Below are 12,355 nucleotides of genomic sequence, written 5' to 3'. Positions count from 1 at the left end.
AGGAAATGGATGAGTTATAAAAAAATTCACCCCCCTCACAGTTGTCATGGAGGGTAATAATAGCTATATGAACCAAAATCGTTCTTTGTACCAGGCTGTAAACACCTTTTTTTCTGCTGTAAAGTTGGCCATTCTAACAGTGGGCTCAATTGCAACTTGCTCTATTATGGAGCCAGGACTAGCGGAATTTTGATGAATTGCAGTTTCTGTTACTTCCGTATTGGCCTCCCGAGGGAGAGCGGGAGGTTGCCGCTTGGTCCTGACTAGCATTGAGACCAGCAAAACCAGCATTGAAACTAGCAAGACCATCATACCCGCATCAAAACATACCTTACCAGGCAGCATATGGTGGTTTTTTCAGCAGGGTTAACGTCCTCCAAATCTAAACCCAACAATCGCAGGCATAATGTAAAAACATTAGTTATAGAGTATTATTCATTAAATTACCTGTTAATTTGTATTTTATTAACGTCTGCCCCAACCCTCACAGTAATTTAAAAAGCAGCCAGTGTTGCCAGATTGGGCGGTTTTGAATTTATTTTTGCGGGTAAAAATGACATTGGCGTGTAACGTTAGTGAAAATTTGGGCGGTTTTGCAACGGCGTGGCCACCTGCTCCAGTCTGCCTTTAAAAACCTGTTTTGATCTCCCAAATAGATGCCATAGCCCCTGTTCTTCGCATACAAACGCTTAGAACAGTATAGAAACAGCCTCACGACAGATTATGATAGTCTACTGATTGTTGGGCGGCGCTTTTTGCTTTTCAGCGGTTCAGTTTTTGGGCTGGAATCAATCGGCTACATTTGGCAACACTATCCGCAGCTGTAGACTTTACAGATTAGCATCGCAAAATCCCAACACACACAAACTGGGTCATATAATGATAAATTAGTATACTTGATGAGAATTCTTGATTTGCCCTGCGTACAATTTTAAACGTTTTCTATCCTCTGTTTGCCATTGACCGTTTTCCCTTTTATTATGGTTTGCGGCCTGACCTGACACTTGCCTGGATAATATTGTTTATGTTAGCTGCTTACCCCGAACATTGGACTAACCTTGGCCAAAAGCTCTTTACCTTGGCCCACGACCACTGCCTGGAAGTCTGTAAGTGTTTATCATTTCCAGCCCGTTGTATATTTCACAAATTTTACTATTAAATCTGCATCCCCAGTGTCCAGAAGGTACAACCATTCTTTAAACTTTATTTTTTGAACTGTTTTCCCCTGATATAGTAACAGTTAAGATGTATTAATAAGTATTATAAGTAATTAAATTATTGTTGTTGTAGCCACGCTTAAAATGAGTAAAGTCATAATTCAGACAAAAATATACACTATGGTGAACTTGACTCGGACCAGGCAGAAACTTTTTTTGTGACTTGATCATGTGTGGCTTGCTCTGCAAATATCTGGAATAAGTATAAAACTATAATAATAATACGTCCTAAAAAGTGTTGTTTTAAAAACATTTGTAGATATTAGAAAATGTAAAATTATTGATCCACTCTCGAACTCTCTATGGATATTAGGATTAGCAGAGGCTACTAGTAACAAGCCAATCTGTGCCTATAGAATACCTACTGGACTATACATTGAACAAAAAGGCAAATTCGACAGCCTTAATGTTATTATCAATTTATTTCTTAATGAATCGAAACGCATAAATCCGATTTCCTGAGTAAAAATCGAGTTATAAAGTTACAGTATAGAATGTAAAACCAATATATATTTGTTTGAATGTTTGCGTCTTTGAATATTTCCTTATTTTTCACTCAACATTTGAACATTTTTATTTTATTTTAAAAAGACAGGAAGAAGAGAAAACGCCAGATGCGCACTGAACGAATTCCTGCATCTCTCCAGCAGATGGCAGACTCATGCAAATGTAAGTTCCCTTTTTAATTCTTTTATTAAATCCAATGTTTAAATACAATTTAAATAAGCTTTTTATTATTCAAAAATAAAAATATGTTAGCTTTCTAAACAAATGGTCAATATGCGTTTATTTTAGATCACTTTATGCAATAGCACTTTTTAAAAATCAGCTTCAAAGTAATGAACAGGAGAATAATGTCATGTTTGATAAACTCCAGAAAAGAGTCAGTAATTATGTAGTTCATTGATAACAAAATAAATTCAGCAAAAAATAACAGTGTCGTTATTTAGCAGGAGTTAGTTCAGTGTTCAGAAACAATGCTGAACTAATCAGAAAATTCACCAGTTATGAACAAGTCTGATTCACTGTAAAATGACAGTATCCTCATGCAACTTTATAGACTATAAATATATGTGAGTTATTCTCATGAAACCATTAAAACAACATTGGACTTAGGATTATAAATATAAAAACTTAGTCAGTTAGTAATGTAAAAAAGCATAAGAATAAAGACAATATACTGTACTCTGCAAAGCGCAATGTTTATTTTTAACATGAGAATTAACTTTTTTTGGTTATTTTACAGGACTTTCTACTGTAATTCTCATTAACAAACTGTATACTGAATGTGTGTTATGCTGTAGTTTAAACATATTAACATGAACATTCAGAACAAAAGCAAATGAATCGTTCTAATACATTACATTACATGACAGAACAAATAATTTCCTGAATATTCATGAATCATGTATAATAATAATAATAAAAAATTCTCCATTCTCATATACCACAACCAGAACTGTTTCCGTAATGAGAGAAATCAATTGAACAAAAAACTCTGTTAATTTGTAATTAATCTTATTAATTTATAATTAATTTTATATTTCTGAGTCTCAAGTAACTGTACATGACTGGTAATAATCAGTTTTTTAAAAATCAATTTAAGTTGATTTTGCAGACTGTTGCGGTAGTTAGATTAGATTAGATTAGATTCAATTTATTGTCATCACACATGTACAAGTACAAGGCAACAAAATGCAGATTTTAAAATGAGATTTTATTTGATTTATTTTTGAAATGATGTTCAAAAAGTTGGTAAATATTAAGTAAAAAGAGTTCAATTAATTTTATAATGAAAACAAATGAATCATTCTAATACATTATATATAATTTCCTGAATGTTCATGTATAATAAAAATAATGAAAAAAAAATCATCTGCAACTCCATTCTCACATACCGCAACTGTTGCTGTAATGAGAGAAATCAATCAAAATAAAAATTAATTTTAAATTAAATATTATTTCTGAGTCTCAAGTAACTGTACATGACTGGTAATAGTCCATTTTTTTAAATATCAAAGTGATTTTGAGTTGGCTCTCACGGTAATGAGATTTTATTTGATTTATTTTGGAAATTATGTTCAAAAATGTGGTAAATGTTAAGTAAAAAGAGTTAAATTAATTTTATAATAAAAAAAGAATCATTTTAATACATTACATCACAGAACAAATTATTTCCTGAATGTTCATGTATAATAAAAATATTGAAAAAAAAAACTCTGTTAATTTAAAATAAATATTATTTCTGAGTCTCAAGTAACTGTACATGACTGGTAATAGTCCTTTTTTTTTTAAATATCAAAGTGATTTTGAGTTGGCTCTCGCGGTAATGAGGTTTTATTTGATTTATTTTGGAAATGATGTTCAAAAAGTTGGTAAATATTAAGTAAAAAGAGTTAAATCAATTTTATAATGAAAACAAATGAATCATTCTAATACATTATATATAATTTCCTGAATGTTCATGTATAATAAAAATAATGAAAAAAAAATCATCTGCAACTCCATTCTCACATACCGCAACTGTTGCTGTAATAAGAGAAATCAATCAAATTAAAAATTTATTTAAAAATAAATATTATTTCTGAGTCTCAAGTAGTACAGAACCGGTAATAATCCATTATTTAAAAATGACAAAGTCAATTCAAGTTGATTTTGCAGACTGTTGCGGTAATGAGATTTTATTTGACTTATTTTGGAAATTATGTTTAAAAATGGGGTAAATGTTAAGTAAAAAGTTTTTAATGAATGCAGACAAACGCTCCATGATGTTGTTTCTAATATCTGGGAGAAAAAAAAGTTTATTTTTTTTATTAAAACATGGTGTTAAAAAATAAAATCACCCATATAAACAGTAAAAGACAAATTATTAGCTCTCCCGTGAAGTTAATTAAAAACTAATTTCCTATAAGTGACTTTTAACAGAGCAAAGGAAACTTTTCTACAGTATTTCCTGTTAAATTTTTCTTCTGAAGAAAAGTTATTTAGTTCTTACTTTAATTTCAGTTTTAACTTATTTCTAATTCTTTTTATTATTTCTTAGTTTGGCTGAAATAATAATAAAACAAAAAACTAGTAAAATACTGTTATATTGTCAAAGACTAAAAAATTATTAGAATTTAGTTATTAAAACTTGTTTAAAATGTGTTGAGAAAATATATTCATTAAACAGCACTTTAAATTAAATAAAACTTAATTAAAATGACTAATAATTTTGTCTTCAACTTGTATATTATTATTATTATTTTATTTATTTATTTATTTTTCTATTGAAGACACGTTGTTGCTTAATCCCAATGGGAAATTAATGAATGGAAAAAACACAACCGAGTGGAAAAAGTGGGCAGTTTGGTGCTCTATTACATCATGGACTGAGATTGTCTGACACAGGCATCCAATTGAATTCCCTCTTTGTTGTGTTCTGTCACATGATGCAGTTCCCCTATAGGAAGAACAGCCTTTGGCACATGGAGCTCCACACAACACACTGTCTGTTCTTGAGCCCGAAACACTTTAATCAGTGCTACTTTTTTATGTCATATTTGAAAGGATCCTTTTTCTGGCTGTTCTAGGAAAAAACCATTAGAAGAATTTTGATGATTGAAAAACAGCCTTTGTAATTCATCAAAGAGACGAAGAGAGAAGTGTATATTGTTAACATGTTTTATACAATTATTTTATTCCACATGGAAGTATTATATTAATCAAACACCCCAGGCTCATTCTGAAAACGTATCCCCTCTATACATTTCTGGAGAGCGCCAAAAATGTCCCAGGAGCTATGTTTATTTTCAGTTTTTGTTTTCGCGAATCCACCAGAGGCCGCTGTGTATGCTTTTTCAGATCTCAAATTTCTCTCACGAGTGCTATTCGCGCCTGCTGTTCTTGCGTTAATCCACCAGAGGCCACTGTCGGCTGACTTGACTGACTGACCCACCCTCCTCCTCCCCTATACCCAACCAATAGTGTTTTCAAAAACATTTATTGACCCGCCCACTTACTTCCCTAAACCCAACCGACAGTGTTTTCGAAAGCAATCCAGAAAAAGAAAAGCCCTCAGCTGATTTTTACCTCGTTTCCAGATTTTACCACATTATCACCCTGTTATTTACTTGTTTATTTTATTTTTTGGCTTCTGTTTTTGTCTTTTCTGCTTTCTGGAACCATTCTTGGCCGTATTCGAACCCAATCGTCATGGTCAACTCTGCTCTGCATCTTAAATCTTCTGACGTACATGGCGAGCTACTGGGCAAACTGGTAACAGCAGAAAATCTGTCCACACAGAAGTAATAATCAGTCAGCTGGTTAGCATAACAAAAAGGAACGACATCATACCGCCCCGTAGCGTTCCTTTTAAGATGAAATGCAGCCATACGTACCTCTGGCTACAACGATTCATGTTTAAAAGTGACCTTACAATATCAGAATTGAGATTTTAGACTCACTCTGCACTCATACAATGATTTCTGGTGCATGTTCAATCCACTTATTTGAAATGAGCTGAATCATCACAATTCTTGAGGTGTTTTTGGGGACAATTTAATTGTTTTATGTTCAATCTACTGAAATTTGTAAAACCATTGAGGTAACTTAATTGATTTGTGTTGGGACAACATAAAGGAATTGCGTGGAACCCAGAATTGATCAAAGTGGAAAGAGGTCTGATATGGACAAAACCAATGTTGGGTTATTTTTTAAAATGAATTCTAAATGACAGTTTTAGCCCAAATGTTCAGATTGTTTATTTGATGACCCAGTGTTGGGTAACAACAACCTGTATTTTTTAAGAGTGCTTTAATGAAAGTTTCATGAAGAACCTTTAACATTTATGGAACGTTCCATAATGTTCTTTATCGCAGAAATGTATTTTAAAATGAATCTTTTCATTAAAAAAACGTTCACTCAAATGTTCTTTGTGGAAGCAGTGGCTTATTTAAAACAAATTATGTAAAACATGTACAAATCCGAGCATTGGATTAAATTTGGTCCTATAAATTTTATTCAAAAAATTAACCCAGCAGGTGGTTTAGTCCATATTACACCCAAAATTGGGTCAAAATTTGGAGTGTTTGGAACATTTAACAGCTATAATATTGTGGGTTCACAATTCCTTCATGTTGTTTCAACACAAGCTGATTAAGTTATCTTCATTGATTTTACAAATTTCAGTTGATTGAACATAAAACAATTAAGTCGTCCTCCAAACACAACTTAAGAATTGTGTTAATTCACTCATATTAAAGGTGCAGTGTGTAAGTTTGACACCCAGTGGTTGAACCTGGTTCAAAACACATGCAAGCGCAGGTTGCCAGATTAGCTATGTTTCCATCCACCTGTTTTTATGCGCATTTCGGATATGCGCATAAATTGGTTGATGGAAATGCCAAGATGCGAATAAATGTTGAAAATGCGCATAAAAAACAAATGCGCATAACTTAGTAGGGTAAACTTTTTATTTGATAAGAAAAGATGCGCATAAACTTCGATGGAAACACTTTTACCGAACAAATTCCAGTATGCACATTAAAAAGTCATGTGATTTAGTTATAAGATCATGTGATGATAAAAAAACACATTAAAGTGAATTTTATATAAAATCATAGTGTGCACATTAATTTCTAGGCTTGCTGCATCACAAATACCAAAACTTTAACAATTTATACAAAAATGAATGCCTTTTTGATTTTGGAAAGTATTACATCGCTTTGTTAGTGTGTATTATTACCATTAGTTGAGTCTCCCCAGACAGTCTGTTATAGCGATTGGACCCGGAAGCCACTTCACGTGGCGTCACATTTAACAAGTGGACAGTCATGGCACAGTGGGGTCCGTCATGTTTTTGGGTCCCCTTGAAACATTTCCATTGTGTTTCGTTCTCTTTGTGTTGTGAGAAAATGCAGCACGTTTTCGTAAATTGTTTGCATTGTGAGAATTCGCAGCACATGTGCTGTCAAACAGATGAAGATCTTTTCTTAATTTGCTGGTGTTTTTTGTAATTGTATGTGTTTTTTTTAATTGCAGCACGTAAGTTCTCTCAGCCACCGTAAGAATGAATCAAATAAGCTGTTTTCCACCAAGCCAACCTGGGGTGCTAAAATATAATTGGCTAAACTGGCAGTGGGTGGGTTAAAATGAAGCCAAAACAAAGACAGACGTTCCGGCAAGTAACGTGCATTTTCAAAGCAGAATATCTGACTTCAGCATTGTTTTTCAGATACACAAGAATGTTCACTTAAAGGGCACCTAGGTTAGCCCTTTTTTCAGATTTAATATAAATGTTTTGTGTCCCCAGAATGTGTCTGTAAAGTTTCAGCTCAAAACACCCATCAGATTATTTATTATAGCTGTTTGAAGTGTCTATATTATAGCTGGAAAAAAGGTTTTGCTGTTTTTTTGTACTGGCCCTTTAAGGCTAGTCCTCCCCACCCACCGTTCCCACGTGCCTGTCAGCAATCGCCACCCTCGGCTGCCTCAGGAAACAGATCTCACATAACGTGTGTGAGAAATACTACAGTAAGAACTTTAACAATCAGTATTTGATGCAGTTTTTGTGGAGTTGCAACAATGAGTCACACACAATGTCATTACAAAGTTCACGCACACACACAGCAAGGACACAAACACATAGCGCACACACATACACACACACACACACAAATGTAGCGCAGATATACACACACACACACATAGCTCAGACGTGGACACACACACACACACACACTTAGCTCAGAAACGCAGACACACACACACACAGCTCAGACACGAAGACACACACACACACAGAGAGAGAGAGAAAGAGAGAGAGAGAGCGTTAAGCTTTGCACTCGTTTTGCACGCATGTGAGATGATACTGGTAATATCCACTGCTGTATGGATATCCTTATATTAATGTATATTAATAACCGGGACTGAAGCGTCTTCCTTTATAATTGTTCTGACACGCGGCTGTGCTGATGAAGTAAAGCTGAAGTGAATCGCTGTAATTCATTACACACGTGCTCTGTTTTAAAACATTATAAACTTGTGAAACTCACTCTTGATCACATTTGATGATGATTGATGATCCTAGCGAACTGAACACACCTTTTATTCCCGGCTGCTTTGCGCATGTCTGGTCTTGATGATATGATTATACACGTGACTACCGGGACATGTTAATACGCGCAGCTGTTAATCAATATTGGTGGGCGGGGGGACCGCACTCCTACGTAAAGTTGCGGTCGATCTGAAAACAGCTCCAACTGGTCCACCGTTTTTATGTTGCTAAATTGAAAAAAAAGAACTGGGTGTGCTTATATCACCCCAATATGACAGTCTGTACACCATACATGCACATATGTCTGTCCAAACAGCTTGAAAAGTAGATTTTTCACCATAGGTGCCCTTTAAGATGTTTATTAAATATCGGCAAACATATTATGGTATTTTAATGCTTTAGAGTCAAAAACTTACATACAGCACCTTTAAACAAATAGTTAGAATTTTTACATGCATGAGATTTATAGGAAGTCCCACATTTCTTGCGCAAACGCCACTGAGAATGTGCCTTTCGGACATGCTGCATAAACCGTTTTAACATGGCAGATTATAGATGCTGTTTTACTGGTGGCTCTTTTGTGTTGCTATTGTCAAGGTTATTGCTGCACGGTCAAGTTTGTCAGCCTATACTGTCCCAAATCCTCATATATTTCCTTCCTCTCAGATAACACAAAATGACTTCTTGCTGATTTTTTCCCTTCTCTTCTCCACGTTCAATTCAAGTTTATTTTTATAGCTCTTTTTCAATAATTATTGTTCCAAAACGGCTTTACAAAAGGTGCACGTCATTACATTAGTCAAAATCAGAAAAGTGTTGTACTGTATGGAGGTTGGACATTATATAGTCCTACTTAAAGGTCCAATAATGTTTGTTAGATGTTAGTATCAGTATGTTAGCCTTCAAGGCTATCTATTAGCTAGTGTGGTGCAAAACAGTGACAAAATTTTCTCTTGGAAGATATAAACATGTGAGGCTTGCAGTTTGTCATTTCCGCCTAAATGAATTTATTCACGTCAGCTCATACTTTAGTTTCTCATCAAATCTTCTGACCAATCAAATGCTCTCTAGTACCTGACATGCCCCGCCCCCTTCAAGACGCTTCACATTTGATGTGTTTGAGCTAATCCACTCTCACTGGCAGAGTGTGACTAAAACAACACTATTGGCTGCTATTTTAAAGGGGGAGGAGCTACTCTGTCCCGGCCTCTCATTGTTTTTTAGTTGAGATTACGTCAAACATCAAATAAAAATGCATATTTCAAAGCACTTCACGAGACCTTTAACCTGCAGTTATAAAGTCAGGGCCAGATTTAACCAATAAGCGGTTTAATCGGTTATTAGAAAATCTCAGGGCCCCCTATAAATTCATGGAAGTTTCTATAAATTATATATATACCTGCCAATACTCCCTTTTTCCCGGGAGTCTCACGTATTTCAGACCCATCTCCTGCCACCCTCCCTTTTTGATTTTCCCCCCAGAAAACTCCCATAATTTCAACCCCTCCCAGTCCTCAGCTTTTTGGTGCAGTCTATAACAACCCTGGATCACAGATTTGGTATAGTATCCGTTTGCAGCGGCTGCCCAAAACCTGGTGCATAGTACACTTATTACTTACTTAGTTACTTAGCTGTTATTCAGACACCTCACCCCTGACACCTAGACATCCACACCCACCTCCCCCTCGGTCTACTGGATTTTAATAGTCAAATGTTGGCAGATATGATTATATATACAGTTGAAGTCAGAATTATTTGCCCCCCTTTGAATTTTTTTTTTCTTTTTTAAATATTTCCCAAATTATGTTTAACAGAGCAAGGAAATTTTCACAGTATGTCTGATAATATTTTTTCTTCTGGGGAAAGTCTTATTTGTTTTATTTCCGCTAGAACAAAATAAGTTTTAAATTTTTTAAACACTATTTTAAGGTCAATTATTGGCCCTTTCAAGCATTTTTTCCCGATAGTCTACAGAACAAACCATCGTTATACAAAGATAAAATAAATCAGTTATTAGAAATGAGTTATTGAAACTATTATGTTTAGAAATGTGCTGAAAAAATCTTCTCTCCGTTAAACAGAAATTGGGGGAAAAAATAAACAGGGGAGCAAATAATTCTGACTTCCACTGTAACATAGTTTTCTATCATATTTTGTATGGTTTGGTGAGGGTCTAACAAAATACGTATTACATTTTAAAATACGTGTTACATTTATGCAAATGTGTCCCCCATCCACAATCATGGAGTGGCCTAGCATCTCAGGCAAAATCAGGTAGAGATTTAGTTTAAAAAAACGAAATAGCTTATATGTATATAATTTTTAAGCTTTAAGAAAACAAATCAGGGGGAGGCACGGTGGCTCAGTGGTTAGCACTGTCGCCTCACAGCAAGAAGGTCGCTGGTTCGAGTCCCAGCTGGGTCAGTTGGCATTTCTGTGTGGAATTTGCATGTTCTCCCCGTGTTGGCGTTTGTTTCCTCCGGGTGGTCCTGTTTCCCTCACAGTCCAAACACATGTGCTACAGGGGAATTGAATAAACTAAATTGGGCGTAGTGTATGTGTGTGAATGAGTGTGGTATGGTTGTTTCCCAGTACTGGGTTGCATCTGAAAGGGCATCTATTAAAAAATGTCATTTTCTTTCTTTTTTCTTTTTTTAACATAGGCTCTGTCAGGATTCTGCCACTCCGGTCTTGTTAATTCTTGTTTTGGTGGCAGAGTTCAGACACTAGCTCCATCATGTCTTGAATGTTGTGCTTGGCTTGAGTTTTCTCGGGTCATTTTCTGTCATTGTGTGTCTTTTTTCGTTCTCAGCGCTGCAGTCTAGTTGGTTTTAGTTTCAGTTGGCGCTGGGATTGGAACATGCAAATCGCATGTGTGCTTCTTGCTCCTTTCCCCACCCACTGAACATGACAGGCTCATTCTGAAAACGTAGCCCTATAGACATTCCTGGAGATTACGAATTATGTAGCCAAAGGTACGTATGGCTGCATTTCCTCTTTTAAAATGAACGCTACTGGGCGGTATGACGCCATTCCTGTTTGTGCCTACCAGCTGACCGCTTACCTCCGTATGGACTGCTTTCCCGCTGTTACCAGATTGACCAGTTTGCTCGCTATGTATGTCAGACGATTTGAGACGCAGAGCGGAGTTGACTGTGATGACCGGATTTGAGTCTGGCGAAAAACGCTTCCAGAAAGCAGGTAAGACAAAAACAAAAGCCAAAAAAATTCAATAAACAAGTAAATAACAGGGTGAGAATGTGGTAAAAAAAAAAACTGAAAACGTGGTAAAAATCAGACGAGGGCTTTTATTCTGGATTGCTTTTGAAAGCAATATCGGTTGTGTTTATGGAAGGAGGAGGGTGGGTCAGTCGATCTGTCAGTCAGTCGACAGCGGCCTCTAGTGGATTTACACAAGAACAGCAGGTGTGAATGGCACTTGTAAGAGAAATTTAAGATTTCAGGATGCGTACACAGCTGCCTCTGGCAGGACTGTGGGGGAAACCAAAGCACCCAAAGGAAAACCCCGCCAACAGTGGGAGAACATGCAAGCTCCACACAAAAACGCCAAGTGGCCCAGCTGGTGCTTGAACCAACCTTCTTGCTGTGAGGCGACAGTGCTACCCACTGAGCCAACGTGCCACCCACATCCACATTCATCAACAAAAAGAAAAGAATAGGAGGGAAAAGGAAATCTGCACTCAAAAAGTAGTTTTATATTCAATCAACTTAAATGTATAAAAACAATTCATCTATTTGTGTTGGGACAACAAGACGGAATTGTGTGGAACCCAGCATTTTTTACACTGACTACATTCACATGGACATCAGTAATCAAATTATTTGCCTTATATAAGATAAGGCGTAAATAAGATTAAGGCGTTTACATGAGTTGCTTTTTTAATGTTCCTTTCATGATCTCGTTTTTCATGTTATAGCACATAATTCGATTAACATCATTGCGTCACCGCGCTATCCACGTTTCCTCCGTAGTTTTATGTAATTTCGGCTGTTTCATTTTTAATTTGTTGACTTTAACTGCAGTTTGACACTTTCACTTTCATTCGGGAACATTTCATGCATGCCCCCGTGACAAACGAGA

This window comes from Danio aesculapii, chromosome 5 (genome assembly GCF_903798145.1).
Source record: "Danio aesculapii chromosome 5, fDanAes4.1, whole genome shotgun sequence".
Taxonomy (NCBI): domain Eukaryota; kingdom Metazoa; phylum Chordata; class Actinopteri; order Cypriniformes; family Danionidae; genus Danio; species Danio aesculapii.
The sequence above is the reverse complement of the archived record's forward strand: the minus strand, read 5'-3'. Positions refer to the sequence as shown.